Source organism: Apodemus sylvaticus, chromosome 13 (assembly GCF_947179515.1).
Source record: "Apodemus sylvaticus chromosome 13, mApoSyl1.1, whole genome shotgun sequence".
Taxonomy (NCBI): domain Eukaryota; kingdom Metazoa; phylum Chordata; class Mammalia; order Rodentia; family Muridae; genus Apodemus; species Apodemus sylvaticus.
Genome location: NC_067484.1, coordinates 5,225,999 through 5,240,008, shown reverse-complemented (window position 1 = coordinate 5,240,008; position 14,010 = coordinate 5,225,999). Strand labels below are relative to the sequence as shown.

Below are 14,010 nucleotides of genomic sequence, written 5' to 3'. Positions count from 1 at the left end.
TCTTGGAGGCTTTTTCCTTTGAAAAGTATAAAGTGTAGCTGGGCAGTGGTGGTGCATGCCTGTAATCCCAGCACTTGGGAGGCAGAGGCAGGCCGATTTCTGAGTTTGAGGTCAGTCTGGTATACAGAGTGAGTTCCAGGGACAGCAGCCAGGGCTACACAGAGAAACGCTGCCTCAAAAAAAAAAAAAAAAAAAAAAGAAAAGAAAAGAAAAGTATAAAGTGTCCTTCCTCATCTGTTTTGATAACTTTTGGTTGAAAGAATGTTTTATTGGATATTAGAATGATTACTGCAGCTTGTTTCTTGTGACCATTTGCTTGGAAATTTCTTTTCCAGCCTTTTTCTTCAAGATAGTGTCTGTCTTTGTCACTGAGGTATGTTTATTGGGGAATTGAGTCCATTTAGAGATATTAAAAACCAATGATGACTCTTTCCTGTTATTTTTGTTGTTAGAGATAGTATTGCTCATGTGGTTTACTTCTTTTGGGTTTGTTATGGGATGATTAATTTCTTGGTTTTTCTTGGGTGCAGTTGCCCTCTTTTTGTTGGAGTTTTCCTTCTATTATCCTCTCTAGGTCTGTATTAAAGGAAAGATATTACTTAAATTTGGTTTTCTCAAGAAATAGGTTGCCTTATCCATCTACGGTGTTTGAGAGTTTTCCTAGCTATAGTAGCCTGGAATGGTATTTGTATTTTCTTAGAGTCTGGAAGACAACTGTCCAAGATCTTTTTAATTTTAGAGTCTCTGCTGAAAAGTCTGGTGTAATTGTGATAGGTCTGACTTAATGTTATGTTACTTGACATTTTTCCCTTACTGCTTTTAATATTCTTTCTTTGTTCTGTGCATTTAATGTTTTTATTATTATTAGACAGGAGGAATTTCTTTTCTGATCCAATCTATTTGACATTCTGTAGGCTTTTTGTATGTTTATGGCCATCTCTTTCTTTAGGTTAGGGAAATTTTCTTCTGTGATTTTGTTGAAGATGTTTTCTGGTCCTTTGAACTGGGAATCTTCAATCTATTCTATTTCTATTGTTCTTAGCTTTGGTCTTTTCAGTCTGTCATGAATTTCCTGGAGCTATTTGCACTTTTTATTTTCTTTGATGCTTGTGTCAATATGTTCTATGGCATCTTCTATACCTGAGATTCTCTCATCTATCTCTTATATTCTGTTAGTGATGCTTGAATCTGTAACTCCTCATCTCTTTTCTAGGTTTTTCCATCTCCAATGTTACCTCCCTTTGTGATTTATTTATTGTTTCTATTTTCATTTTTTAGATCCTGGACAATTTTGTTCAATTCCTTCACCTGTTTGATTGCATTTTCCTGTATTTCTTTAAGGGAGTTATTTATGTTCTCCTTAAGACCCTCTATTATCTTCACAATATGGGATTTTAGGTCAAAATCTTGCTTTTCAGGTGTGTTAGGGTATCCAGTGCTTGCTGTGGTGGAAGAACTGGGTTCTGATGGTGCCAAATGGCATTGGTTTCTATTGCTTAAGTTTTTATGCTTGCCACTCACTATCTGGTTATCTCTGACCTTGGGGAGTCTAGCTGTATCTGCAAGTGTGGGGCTGGGACAGGGGTCCTGGAGCACAGTATCTGCCTCTGAGCTTGAAGGAAGATGTGTCTCCAAAAGGGCAGCTAGGTCTGAGATCCTCTGGACCTTGGGGGTTTCCCAGTTAGGCCAGGTTTTGTGGCAGAGAAGTGTCACCTGAGAGCCTGTTTTTGCAAGCTCACAATCTATCCAGAGATCCAAGAAGTAAACTAACAAGACAACTCTCCTGGGATAAAGGTAGACAGAGAAGGGTCTGGTTATAATGTATCTGTTTCTGGGGCCTTTAATAAAAGACTAAGGAAAATGAGATATTTTAAATGGCATAGAGAGGCACATGTAGTTGTTGACATGGATGTGTCTTTGATGTCTTTGTCATGTTTGTTGGAAATATTTCATAACCAAAGTGTCAAGAATATGAACAGAATTGATTGTGTGCTAACAACCTTCCTTGCTCACATATCAGACTCAAGGTTGAATAATATATAATATAGTTATCAGAGTTTCTGGGTTGAAGGTCACACACGTGTCCAATATTATGAACTTCCTTCAACAAAGATAATCTAACTGATCCGTTAAATGATTCATCTCTCAGTATCAGAAAATAGGCTCCATTAAGAAAAAGATCTAAACATTATATTTTCATCATTTAGTTCTCTCTAGAATTGTGTATTACTTTGAATATTAAGCTTATCTTCTCTTTTCCTATCACAGTTAGTACTATGATAGAAGGATTGTAAAAGATTTTTTTGTCATAGTTTTTTCAAACAATGTGGTCTGCTTATGGTTAATCTTACTCAAGCTTCTCCCAGATCCTTCCCATCCTCCAACCCACATAAATCCATACTCGTTCTTGATGTTGCTCATTTAAAACAGGCATCTAAGGCCTGGAGAGATGGTTCAGAGGTTAAGAGAACTTACTGACTGCTCTTCCAAAGGTCCTGAGTTCAATTCCAGTAACCAGATGGTAACTCATGACCACTTATAATGAGATCTGGTGCCCTCTTCTGGCATCCAGACATACATACAGACAGACCAATATGTACATAATAAATAAATATATCTTAAAAAAAAAAGAGTGAAAGAAACAACTACAAGCCATTCTTAAAACAGAATAATATGTATATGCTATAAATATATAAATAGTAATAATAATAATAATAATAATAATAATAGCTCTTTCTTCCTAGTCCTTTCCACTGGGACAGACCAGTAGTTGGTCTGTTCCCCTAAAGATACCTTATTCTGAGTCATCCTAGAGGATCTGCTGCACTCAGGATAGTTGGTAAGAAAACCCCACCACACACCCCACAACCAAGTCCCAGAGCTGCCACTGGGGTCCCAGTGGTCTCAGGACTTATCACCCACCAACACCCTTGCCACCCAAATACCACCCACCTGCCCAGTCCTTTCTGCTGGGGCAGACCTAGCTGATCTGGTTCCCTGAAGAAATAATATCCTGAGCCATCCCAGAAGATCTGCTGCACTCAGAGCAGTCTAGGAACTGAGACCACAGACTGATGTATCCCAGGAAATCCTGCTGCAAACAGGGCAACTGAGCAACTTATCAACAGCTTGTCTGGTCCTCTGAAGACACCAGAGCTTGAAGGCATCCCAGGAGCTCCTCTGTACACAGGACAACTGGGCAAAAGACACCACAGTCTGAGACCTCCCAGGGACTCTGCCATATGCAAGGCAACTGACACAACAGACTGAAAGCCTCCCTGGAATTCTGCTGCACAGAGGGAAACAGAAACCACAATCTATAGCGCCCCCCCCCCCACACACACCAAGAACAGCTTCACATAGGACAACAGTTTGGCTGTTCCTCTGAAGACCCAACCATCTGAAGACCTCTCAGGAGATTTACTGTAGCCAGAACAATAGGGAAGCTTCTCTGCCCCTCTAAAGAACCCCATAGATGGCCTACAGCCAGGGCTTCAGGCAAACCAGGAGACCTGAAGCAACCCAGGCCCAAAAGACGCAGACTCCAGACAGAGTCACCCAGACCACCAAACACCAGGGATAACCAGATGACAAGATGATAAGCAACAGAAGCCAATATATGAGGGAATCATCAGAACCCAGTTCTCCCACCACAGCAAGCCCTGAATTCACTAACACACCTGAAAATGTGGAAGCTGATCTAAAATCCTATCTCATGAAGATAATAGAGTCTTTTAAGGAGAATATAAATAACTCAATGAAAGAAATACCAAAACAAACAAACAAACAAACAAACAATAACCCACAGGTAGACGCCCTTAAAGAGGAAACAAATAAATCCTTTAAAGAAATCAGGAAAACACAATTAAAAAGGTGAAGAAATTGAATAAAGCAGTACAAGACCTAATAGTGGAAGTAGAAACAATAAAGAAAACAAAAATTGATGCAAACCTGAAATGGAAAACCTAGTAAAGATTGTCAGGAATTACAGATGTAAATATCACCAATAGACAACAAGAGATAGGAGAGAGAATCTTAGGTGTAAATGATACTGTAGAAGAGATTGACACAACTGTCAAAGAAAATTCAAAACATAAAAAACTCTTAACCCAAAGCATCAAGGAAATTCAGGACAAAATGGAAAGACCAAATCTAAAAGTAATTGGAATAAAGGAAATTGAAGTTTACCAGCTTGAAGGACTTGAAAATGGCTTCAACAAAATCAGAGAAGAAAACCTAAAGAAAGAGATGGCCATAAAGGTACAAGAAGCCTATTGAGCACCAAATAAATGGAACCAGAAAAGAAAATCCTCTCAACAAATCATAATCAAAACACTAAAAGCACAGAACAAAGAAGGAATATTAAAACATTTAAGGGAAAAATACAAAGTAACATACAAAGGTAGACTTATCAGAATTGCACCAGACTTCTCAACAGACTATGAAAGCCAGAAGAGCCTGGTCAGAGATCATGTAGACTGTAAGAGAACACAAATTTCAGCCCAGGCAACTATATCCAACAAAATTCTCATCCACATAGGTAGACAAAATCAAATATTCCAGGACAAAACCAAACTCAAACAGTATCAATCTACCAGTCTATTCCTACAGAGGATCCTAGAAGGAAACTGCAACACAAGGAAGGTACCTGCACCAAACAAAAGACAAGATATTGTGCTCGCTTCGGCAGCACATATACTAAATTTGGAACGATACAGAGAAGATTAGCATGGCCCCTGTGCAAGGATGACACGCAAATTCGTGAAGCGTTCCATATTTTTTCATGCTTAAAGTCTTGGAAAGAACAGGAATTCAAGGCCCATACCTAAACATAGTAAAAGCAATATACAGCAAACCAGTAGCCAGCATCAAACTAAATGGAGAGAAACTTGAAGCAATCCCACTAAAATCAGGGACTAGACAGGGCTGCCCCCTTTCTCCTTATCTTTTCAATATTGTACTTGAGGTACTAGCTTGAGCAATTCGACAACATAAGGAGGTCAAAGGGATACAAATTGGAAAGGAAGAAGTCAAACTATCATTATTTGCAGATGACATGATAGTCTACCTAAGTGACCCAAAAAACTCCACTAGAGAACTCCTACAGCTGATAAACAACTTCAGCAAAGTGGCAGGTTATAAAATCAACTCAAGTAAATCAGTTGCCTTCCTATACTCAAAGGATAAGCAGGCTGAGAAAGAAATTAGGGAAATGACCCCCTTCACAATAGCCACAAACAGTATAAAGTATCTTGGGGTGACCCTTACCAAACATGTGAAAGATCTGTATGACAAGAACTTCAAGACTCTGAAGAAGGAAATGGAAGAAGACCTCAAAAAATGGGAAAACCTCCCATGCTCATGGATCGGTAGAATCAATAAAGTTAAAATGGCCATTGTGCCAAAAGCAATATACAGAATCAATGCAATACCCATCAAAGTCCCAACTCAATTCTTCACAGAGTTAGAAAGAGCAATTATCAAATTCATCTGGAATAACAAAAAACCCAGGATAGAAAAAACTATTCTCAGCAACAAAAGAAAGTCTGGGGGAATCAGTATCCCTGACCTCAAGCAATACTACAGAGCAATAGTGTTAAAAACTGCATGGTATTGGTTCAGTGACAGGCAGGAGGATCACTGGAACAGGATTGAAGAGCCAAAAATGAACCCACACACCTATGGCCACTTGATCCTCGACAAAGAGGCTGAAAACATCCAAAGGAAAAAAGATAGCCTTTTCAACAAATGGTGCTGGTTCAACTGGTCAGCATGCAGAAGAATGCGAATTGATCCATCCTTGTCTCCTTGTACTAAGCTCAAATCCAAATGGATCAAGGACCTCCACATAAAGCCAGACACTCTGACGCTAATAGAAAAGAAACTGGGGAAGACCCTTGAGGACATCGGTACAGGGAGAAAGTTTCTGAACAGAACACCAATAGCGTATGCTCTAAGATCAAGAATTGACAAATGGGACCTTATAAAATTACAAAGTTTCTATAAGGCAAAGGACACCATCAAGAGGACAAATCGGCAACCAACAAATTGGGAAAAGATCTTCACCAATCCTACATCAGATAGAGGGATAATATCCAATATATATATAAAGAACTCAAGAAGTTAGACTCCAGAAAACCAAACAACCCTATTAAAAAATGGGGTACAGAATTAGACAAAGAATTCTCACCTGAAGAACTTCGGATGGCGGAGAAGCATTTTAAAAAATGTTCAACTTCATTAGTCATTAGGAAAATGCAAATCAAAACAACCCTGAGATTTAACCTTACACCAGTCAGAATGGCTAAGATTAAAAATTCAGGAGACAGCAGGTGTTGGAGAGGGTGTGGAGAAAGAGGAACACTCCTCCACTGCTGGTGGGGTTGCAAATTGGTACAACCACTCTGGAAATCAGTCTGGCGGTTCCTCTGAAAACTGGGCACCTCACTTCCAGAAGATCCTACTATACCACTCCTGGGCATATACCCAGAGGATTCCCCACCATGTAATAAGGATACATGCTCTACTATGTTCATAGCAGCCCTATTTATAATTGCCAGATGCTGGAAAGAACCCAGGTATCCCTCAACAGAAGAGTGGATGCAAAAAATGTGGTATATCTACACAATGAAGTACTATTCAGCCATTAGAAACAATGAATTTATGAAATTCTTAGGCAAATGGATGGAGCTAGAGAATATCATACTAAGTGAGGTAACCCAGACTCAAAAGGTGAATCATGGTATGCACTCACTAATAAGTGGATATTAGCTTGGAAAACTGGAATACCCAAAACATAATCCACACATCAAATGAGATACAAGAAGAAAGGAGGAGTGGTCCCTGGTTCTGGAAAGACTCAGTGAAACAGTACCTGAATGTTCTAGAACAAAAAGTAACAAACACACCCAAGACGAGTAGACTGAAAGAAATAGTCAAACTCAGGGCTGAAATCAACCAAATAGAAACAAAGTACAATACAAAGAATTGAAAAAAATAAAATTAAAATTAAAAAATAATAAGCTGGTTCTTTGAGAAAATCAGCAAGATAGATAAACCCCTAGCCAAACAAACTAAATGGCCCAGAGGCAGTATCCAAATTAACAAAATCAAAAATGAAAAAGGAGTCATAATAATAGAAATGGAAGAAATACAAAAAAATCATCAAATCCTACTATAGAAGTCTATGCTCAACAAAACTAAAAAATCTAAATGAAATTGATAGTTTTCTATACAGATACCACATACCAAAGTCAAATCAAGAGTAGGTAAACTGTCCAAACAGGCCTATATCCCACAAGGAAATAGAAGAAGTCGTTAAAAAACTTCCAACACCCCGCACATCAAAAAAAAAAAAAAAAAAAAAAAAAGAAAAAAAAAAAAAGAAAAGAAAAGAAAAAAAAAGTCCAGGGCCAGATTTATTAAAAGCTCAGATGGATTTAGAGAATTATTCTACCAGACCTTCAAAGAAGACCTGATACCAATTTTCCTCAACTATTCCATAAACTAGAAAGAGAAGGAACACTACCTAATTCATTCTATGAAGCCACAATTACTCTGGTATCTAAAACACATAAGGACCCAAGCAAAAAAATATAACTTAATACCAATCTGCTTATGAATATCAATGCAAAAATACTCAAAATTCTTGCAAACTGAGTCCAAGAAGATTTCAAAATGATCGTCCACTACAATCAAGTAGGCTTTAGCCTATAGATACAAGGTTGGTTCAATATATGAAACTCCATTAACATAATCCACTATATAAACTAACTCAAAGAAAAAAATTCACATGATCATCTACATAGATGCAGAAAAAGCACTTAACAAAATACAATACCCCTTCATGTTAAAAATATTGGAGAGATCAGGAATCCAAGGCCTATACCAAAACATAATAAAAGCAACATACAGCAAACCAACAGCCAATATCAAATTGAATGGAGAGATACATGAAGAAATCACACTAAAATCGAGGACAAGACAAGGATGCCAAATCTTTCCATATCTATTTAATATAGTAGTGAAAGTGCTAGCTAAAACAATAAGACAACAACAACAAAAAAAGATCAAGGATATACAAATTGGCAAAGAAGAAATAAAGGTATTACTATTTGCAGATGATATAACAGTATACATAAATGACCCCAAAATTTCCACCCAGAACTTTTCCAGCTGATAAATAACTTCAGCAAAGTGGCAAGATATAAAATTAACTCAAATAAACCAGTAGTCTTCCTTTACACAAATGATAAACAGGCTGAGAAAGAAATTAGGGAAATAACTCTTTTCAAAATAGCCACAAATAACATAAAATACTTTGGCGTAAGTTTAACTGAACAAGAGAAAGACCAGTATGACAATAACTTCAAGTCTCTCAAGAAAGAAATTAAAGAAGATCTCAGAAAATGGAGAGATCATCTATGCTCATGGAATGGCAGAATTAGCATAGTAAAAATGACCATCCCACCAAAGGCAATCTACAGATTTAATTCAATTCCCATCAAAATCCCATCAAAGTTCTTGAAAGACATGGAAAGAGCAATTCTTAAATTAATCTGGAAAGGCAAAAACAAAACAAAACAAAAACAAAAACAAAAACAAAAAACAAAAACAAAAACAAAAACAGAATAGTGAAAACAATTCTTAACAATAAAACAGGGGACATCACTATCCATAACCTCAAACTCTACTACAGAGCAATAGTGATCAAAAAATTGCATGGTTTTGGTACAGAGGCAAACACTTTGATCAATAGAACAGAATTGAAGACCCAGAAATAAAACAAAACACTTATGTACACTTGATCTTTGACAAAGAAGCCAAAAATATACAATGGAATAAAGAAAGCTTCTTCACTAAAGTGGTGCTGGTCTAATTGATTATCTATATGTAGTAAAGTGAAAATAGACCCGTATTTATCACCTTGCACAAAGCTCAAGTAGATCAAGGGCTTCAACATAAAACCAGACACACTGAATCTAATAAAAGAGAAAGTAGGAAAGAATCTTGAACTCATTGGCAAGGGGTGGGGGGGTTTCCTAAACAGAACTCCAATGACTAATACTCAATGATCAAGAATTGATCAATGGGACCTCATGAAATTGAAAAGTTCCTGTAAGGCAAAGTACATAGTCAATAAGACAAGTCGGCAACTTACAGATTGGGAAAAATATCTTCACTAACCTGATATCTGATAGACGTTTAATGTCAAAACTGTATAAAAAACTCAAGAAGCTAACTGCCAAAAACCAAACACCTCAATCAAATGATGGGGTATAGAACTAAATTGAGAGTTCACAACAGAGGAATCTTGAATGGCTGAGAAGCACTTAAAGAAATGTTCAAAGTCCTTAGTGATTAGAGAAATGCAAATCAAAATGACCCTGAGATTCCACCCTACATGAACCAATCAAACTGTCTAAGATCAAAACCTAAGGTGACAACATGTTTGCCAGGACGTGGAGAAAGAGGAAAACTACTCCATTGCTGGATGGATTGCAAACTGGTACAACAACTCTGGAAATCAATTGGGGGTTCCTCAGAAAATTAGAAATAGATCTATGTGAAAACCCAGAAACACAACTCTTGGGAATATACCCAAAAGATGCCCCACCAGGCCACAGGAGCAGATGTTCCACTCTGTTCATAGTGGCCTTGTTTGTGATAGCCAAAAGCTGGAAACAACCCAGATGTCCCACAACAGAAGAATTGATACTGAAAAAGTGGTTCATTTACACAATGAAATACTATTCAGCTATTAAGAATGAGGACATACTGACCTTTGCAGGCAAATGGATGGAACTGGAAAATATCATCCTAAGTGAGTTAGCTCATACCTAAAAGGACATTCATGGTATGTACTCAATAATAAATGTATATTAGTCAAAAAATATAGAATATCCAAGATACAGTCCACAAAACTCAGAAAGATCAACAAGCTGAAGTGCCCTAGTGAGGATGTCACAGTCTCACTGGGAAGGGAGAAAAAAAAGCAATCACAAGTGGGGATGAGAAAGGGACCTAGGAAGGAAGGTAGAGGGAGCAATGGGGGAACCTGATCTGGTATAGGATGAGGGAAAAGGACGAAAGCCCTGAGGGTCAGCAGAAAGAATTGGAAACAGGCAACCTCAGGAGATGAGATATTGGGTTTGAGGGACCCTCCAGAATGCACCAGAGACCTGGGAGTTGAGAGACTCTAAGGACTCAAAGGGAAAGGACATTAGATGAAATGCCCAAAAGTAGTGAAAGGAATTAATAGATCCCAACTCCAGTAAAAAGACAGGATATCAAATGAGGGAGAGGGTTGCCATTATACAGTCAAAACTCTGACCCATAATTGTTCCTCTTTGCAGGGATGGAAATGGAGAGGAGCCTAAGGAAAAGAAGGTCCAGCAACAGACCTAAAGTGGGATCCAGCTAAGTAGGAGATCCCAAGGCCTGACACTATTACTTTCAGACTGCCCTCCAAAGAACCCAACAAGCAACTGAAAGAGCCAGATGCAGATATTTCCACCCAACAAATGGACAGAAGTTGCTGACCCCTGAGGTTGAATTAGGGAAAAGCTGGAAGAAACTGAAGAGGAGGGCAACACTGTAGGAGGACCAGCAGTCTCAATTAACCTGCACCCCCGAGATCTCTCAAACACTGAAACACCAACCAGGCAGCATATGCAATCTGATAGGGGCCCCGACACATATACAGAAGAGGACTTCTGGGTTTGGGTTTAGTCAGAAAAGATGCAAGTAACCCACAAGAGACTGGTGGCCCCAGGGAGTTTAGAGGAATGGTTGGGTAGGAGAGAGGGGTGGGGACATCCTTGTGGAGACAGGGTGATGTGGAATAGTCTAAGGGTGGGCGGAGGGGGGAATAAAATCTGAAGTGTAAAATATAAATAAATATATAAAAGAAACAATGGAAAAAGGATAATTTAATAATAATAATAATAATAATAATAATAATAAATAGGAAAGAAGAAGAGGAAAAGGAGGAAGACAAAACAAAAACAAATCTGCTTTTTTGTAAAAGTAAAAGTAAAGTAAAAATATGCTTTACTCTGCTTCCATTCTGCCCCCTCCTTCACTGTCTGCCCTTTCTGCTATGGCAGACTCTTGCTAGGTCTGCCACAATGAAGACACCATCTCCTGATGCTTCCTCATCACCAGCAGCACTCAGGGCATTTGGTAAGAACACCCTCCCACCTCTGGAAGTCCAGAGCTGTTGCTCAAGGTCTGGCTGGACTCACTACCCAACAACCACCAAAACCCACACCCTCCTGAATATGACTCCCCTTCTGTGCCTTCTTCCCATTCTGATGCTGTCAGCACTTTCTGCCATTGCAGACTCTTGCCATGTATGCTACAATGAATACACCATTTCCTGATACTTCCTAGAGAACCACACTCAAGGCATTTGAGAACCAGCTACGCTCAGGGCATTTGGAATGTGGAGAGGACCAGGAGTGCATGAGAGCTGGTATTCAAGAAGTACTGACATACCTGTGTGCAGAGAACAGGAATCCCAGGAGTACAGATACATACAGGCTTACAGAACAGGAAAGCCACAGTCACAGACAGCAAGACCAGCTAACACCAGAGATGGCAAAAGAAAAACACGAGATCATTACCAACAGAAACCAAGACAACTTGGCATCATCAGAACCCAGTTCTCCCACAACAACCAACACACCAGAAAAGCAAGAGCAGAATTTAAAATCCCATCTCATGATACTGGTAGAGTACTACAAGAGGACATAAATAAATAAATTAAATAAATTAATTAATTAAATAAATACAGGAGAGCATGGGTCAACCAACAGGTAGAAGAGGAAACATAAAAATCCCTTAAAGGATTTCAGGAAAACACAAACAAATAAGTGAAGGAACTGAACAAAACCATCTGGGATCTAACAATGGAAGTATAAACAATAAAGAAATCACAAAGTGAGACATATCTGGAGATAGAAAAGCTTAATAAGAATTCAGGAGTCATAGATGAAAGCATCAACAGTAGAATACAAGAGATAGAAGAAAGAATCTCAGTTGCTGAAGATACCAAAGAAAATGTTGGCACAACAGTCAAAGAAAATGCAAAATGCAAAAAGCTTGTAAGCAAAAACATCCAGGAAATCCAGGACAAAATGAGAAGACCAAACCTAAGGATTATAGGTATAGAAGAGAGCAAGGATTTACAACTTAAAGAGCCAGTAATTATCTTCAACAAAATTATAGAAGAAAACTTCCCGAACCTAAAAAAAGAGATATGCATGAATATACAAGAAACCCACAGAACACCAAACAGATTGCACTGGAACAGAAATTTCTCCTGTCACATAATAGTCAAAACACCAAACACACTAAACAAAGAACAATAAAAGCAGTAAGGGAAGTAGGTCGTGTAACATAAAGACAAACCTACCAGAATGACACCAGACTTCTCACCAGAAACTATGAAAGCTAGAAGATCCTGGGAAGATGTCATACAGAACCTAAGAGAGCATAAATGTCAGCCCAGGCTACTCTACCCAGCAAAACTCTCAATTACCATAGACAGAGAAAACAAGACTTTCCATGACAAAAACAAATTTACACAATATCTTTCCACAAACCCAGCTCTATGAAGAACAATGGGAGGAAAATACCAACACAAAGCAGAAAACTACGCCCTAGAAAACACAATAAAGTAATCTTCTTTCAACAAATCCAAAAGAAAATAGCCACACAAACAGAATGCCACCTTTAACAATGAAAAGGTAGACGCAACATCAATTTTCCTTAATATCTCTTAACATTAATGGTCTCAATTCCGCAATAAAAAGACATAGAATTAGAGACTGGATACTTAAACAGGACTCAACATTTTGATGTATACAAGAAACCCACCTCAGTGACAAAGACACTCACTATCTCCGAGTCAAGGGTTGTAAAACAATTTTCCAAGCAAATGATCCCAAGAAACAAGCTGGAGTGGCCATACTTATACAGGATAAAATCGAGTTTCAATCAAAAGTCAACAAAAAAGATAAGGAGGGACACTTCATACTGGTCAAAGGAAAAAATCTACCGAGATGAACCCTCAAATCTGAACATCTATGCCACAAATACAAGGGCACCCACATTCATAAAAGCCCAAAGCACACATTGCACCTCACACAATAATAGTGGGAGACATCAGCACCCCACTCTCAAAAATGGACAAATCATGGAAACGGAAACTAAACAGGGATAGAGTGAAACTTAGTGAAGTTATGGACCAAATGGATCTAACAGACATTTATAAAACATTCCATCCTAAAGCAAAAAGAATATACATTTTTCTCAATATCTCATGGTACCTTCCCCAAAAATGACCATATAATTGGTCACAAAACAGGCCTCAACATGTATAGGAATACTGAAATAATTCGATGTACCTTATCAGATCACCCTGGCCTAAGGCTGGTCTTAAGTTCAAAGAGAAACAACAGAAAACACACATACACATGGACATTAAACAATGGTCTACTCAATGATAGCTTGATCAAGGAAGAAATAAAGAAAGAAATTAAAGACTTTTTAGAATTTATTGAAAATGAGGACATCATAACAAAACTTATGGGACACAATGAAACCAGTGCTAAGAAGAAAACCCAAAGCTCTAATTGCCTCCAAAAAGAAAATGGAGAGATCTTACAATAGCAGTTTGGCAACACACCTGAAAACCCAAGAATATAAAGAAGAAAATACACAAAAGAGGAGGAGACAGCAGGAAATAATCAAACTCAGAGCCAAAATCATTCAAATAGAAACAAAAAGAACTATACAAAGAATCAACAAAACCAGGAGCTGGATCTTTGAGGAAATCAACAAGATAGATAAAACCTTAGCCAGACTAACCAGAGGGCACAGAGGCACTACCCAAATAAATAAAATCAGAAATGAAAAGGGAGACATAACAACAGAAACTGGATATTCAAAAAATCATCAGGTCCTACTACAAGATTACACTCAACAAAACTGGAAAATCTGGAT

General features: G+C 38.1%; 1 non-coding gene across 1 annotated transcript; it reads left to right on the top strand.

Moving 5' to 3' along the window:
- The first annotated feature begins 4,674 nt into the window (after positions 1-4,674).
- Positions 4,675-4,781, top strand: LOC127664295 (U6 spliceosomal RNA). Its single transcript, XR_007973143.1, has one exon. It is a non-coding gene; the product is annotated as a U6 spliceosomal RNA (small nuclear RNA).
- The last annotated feature ends 9,229 nt before the right edge of the window (positions 4,782-14,010 follow it).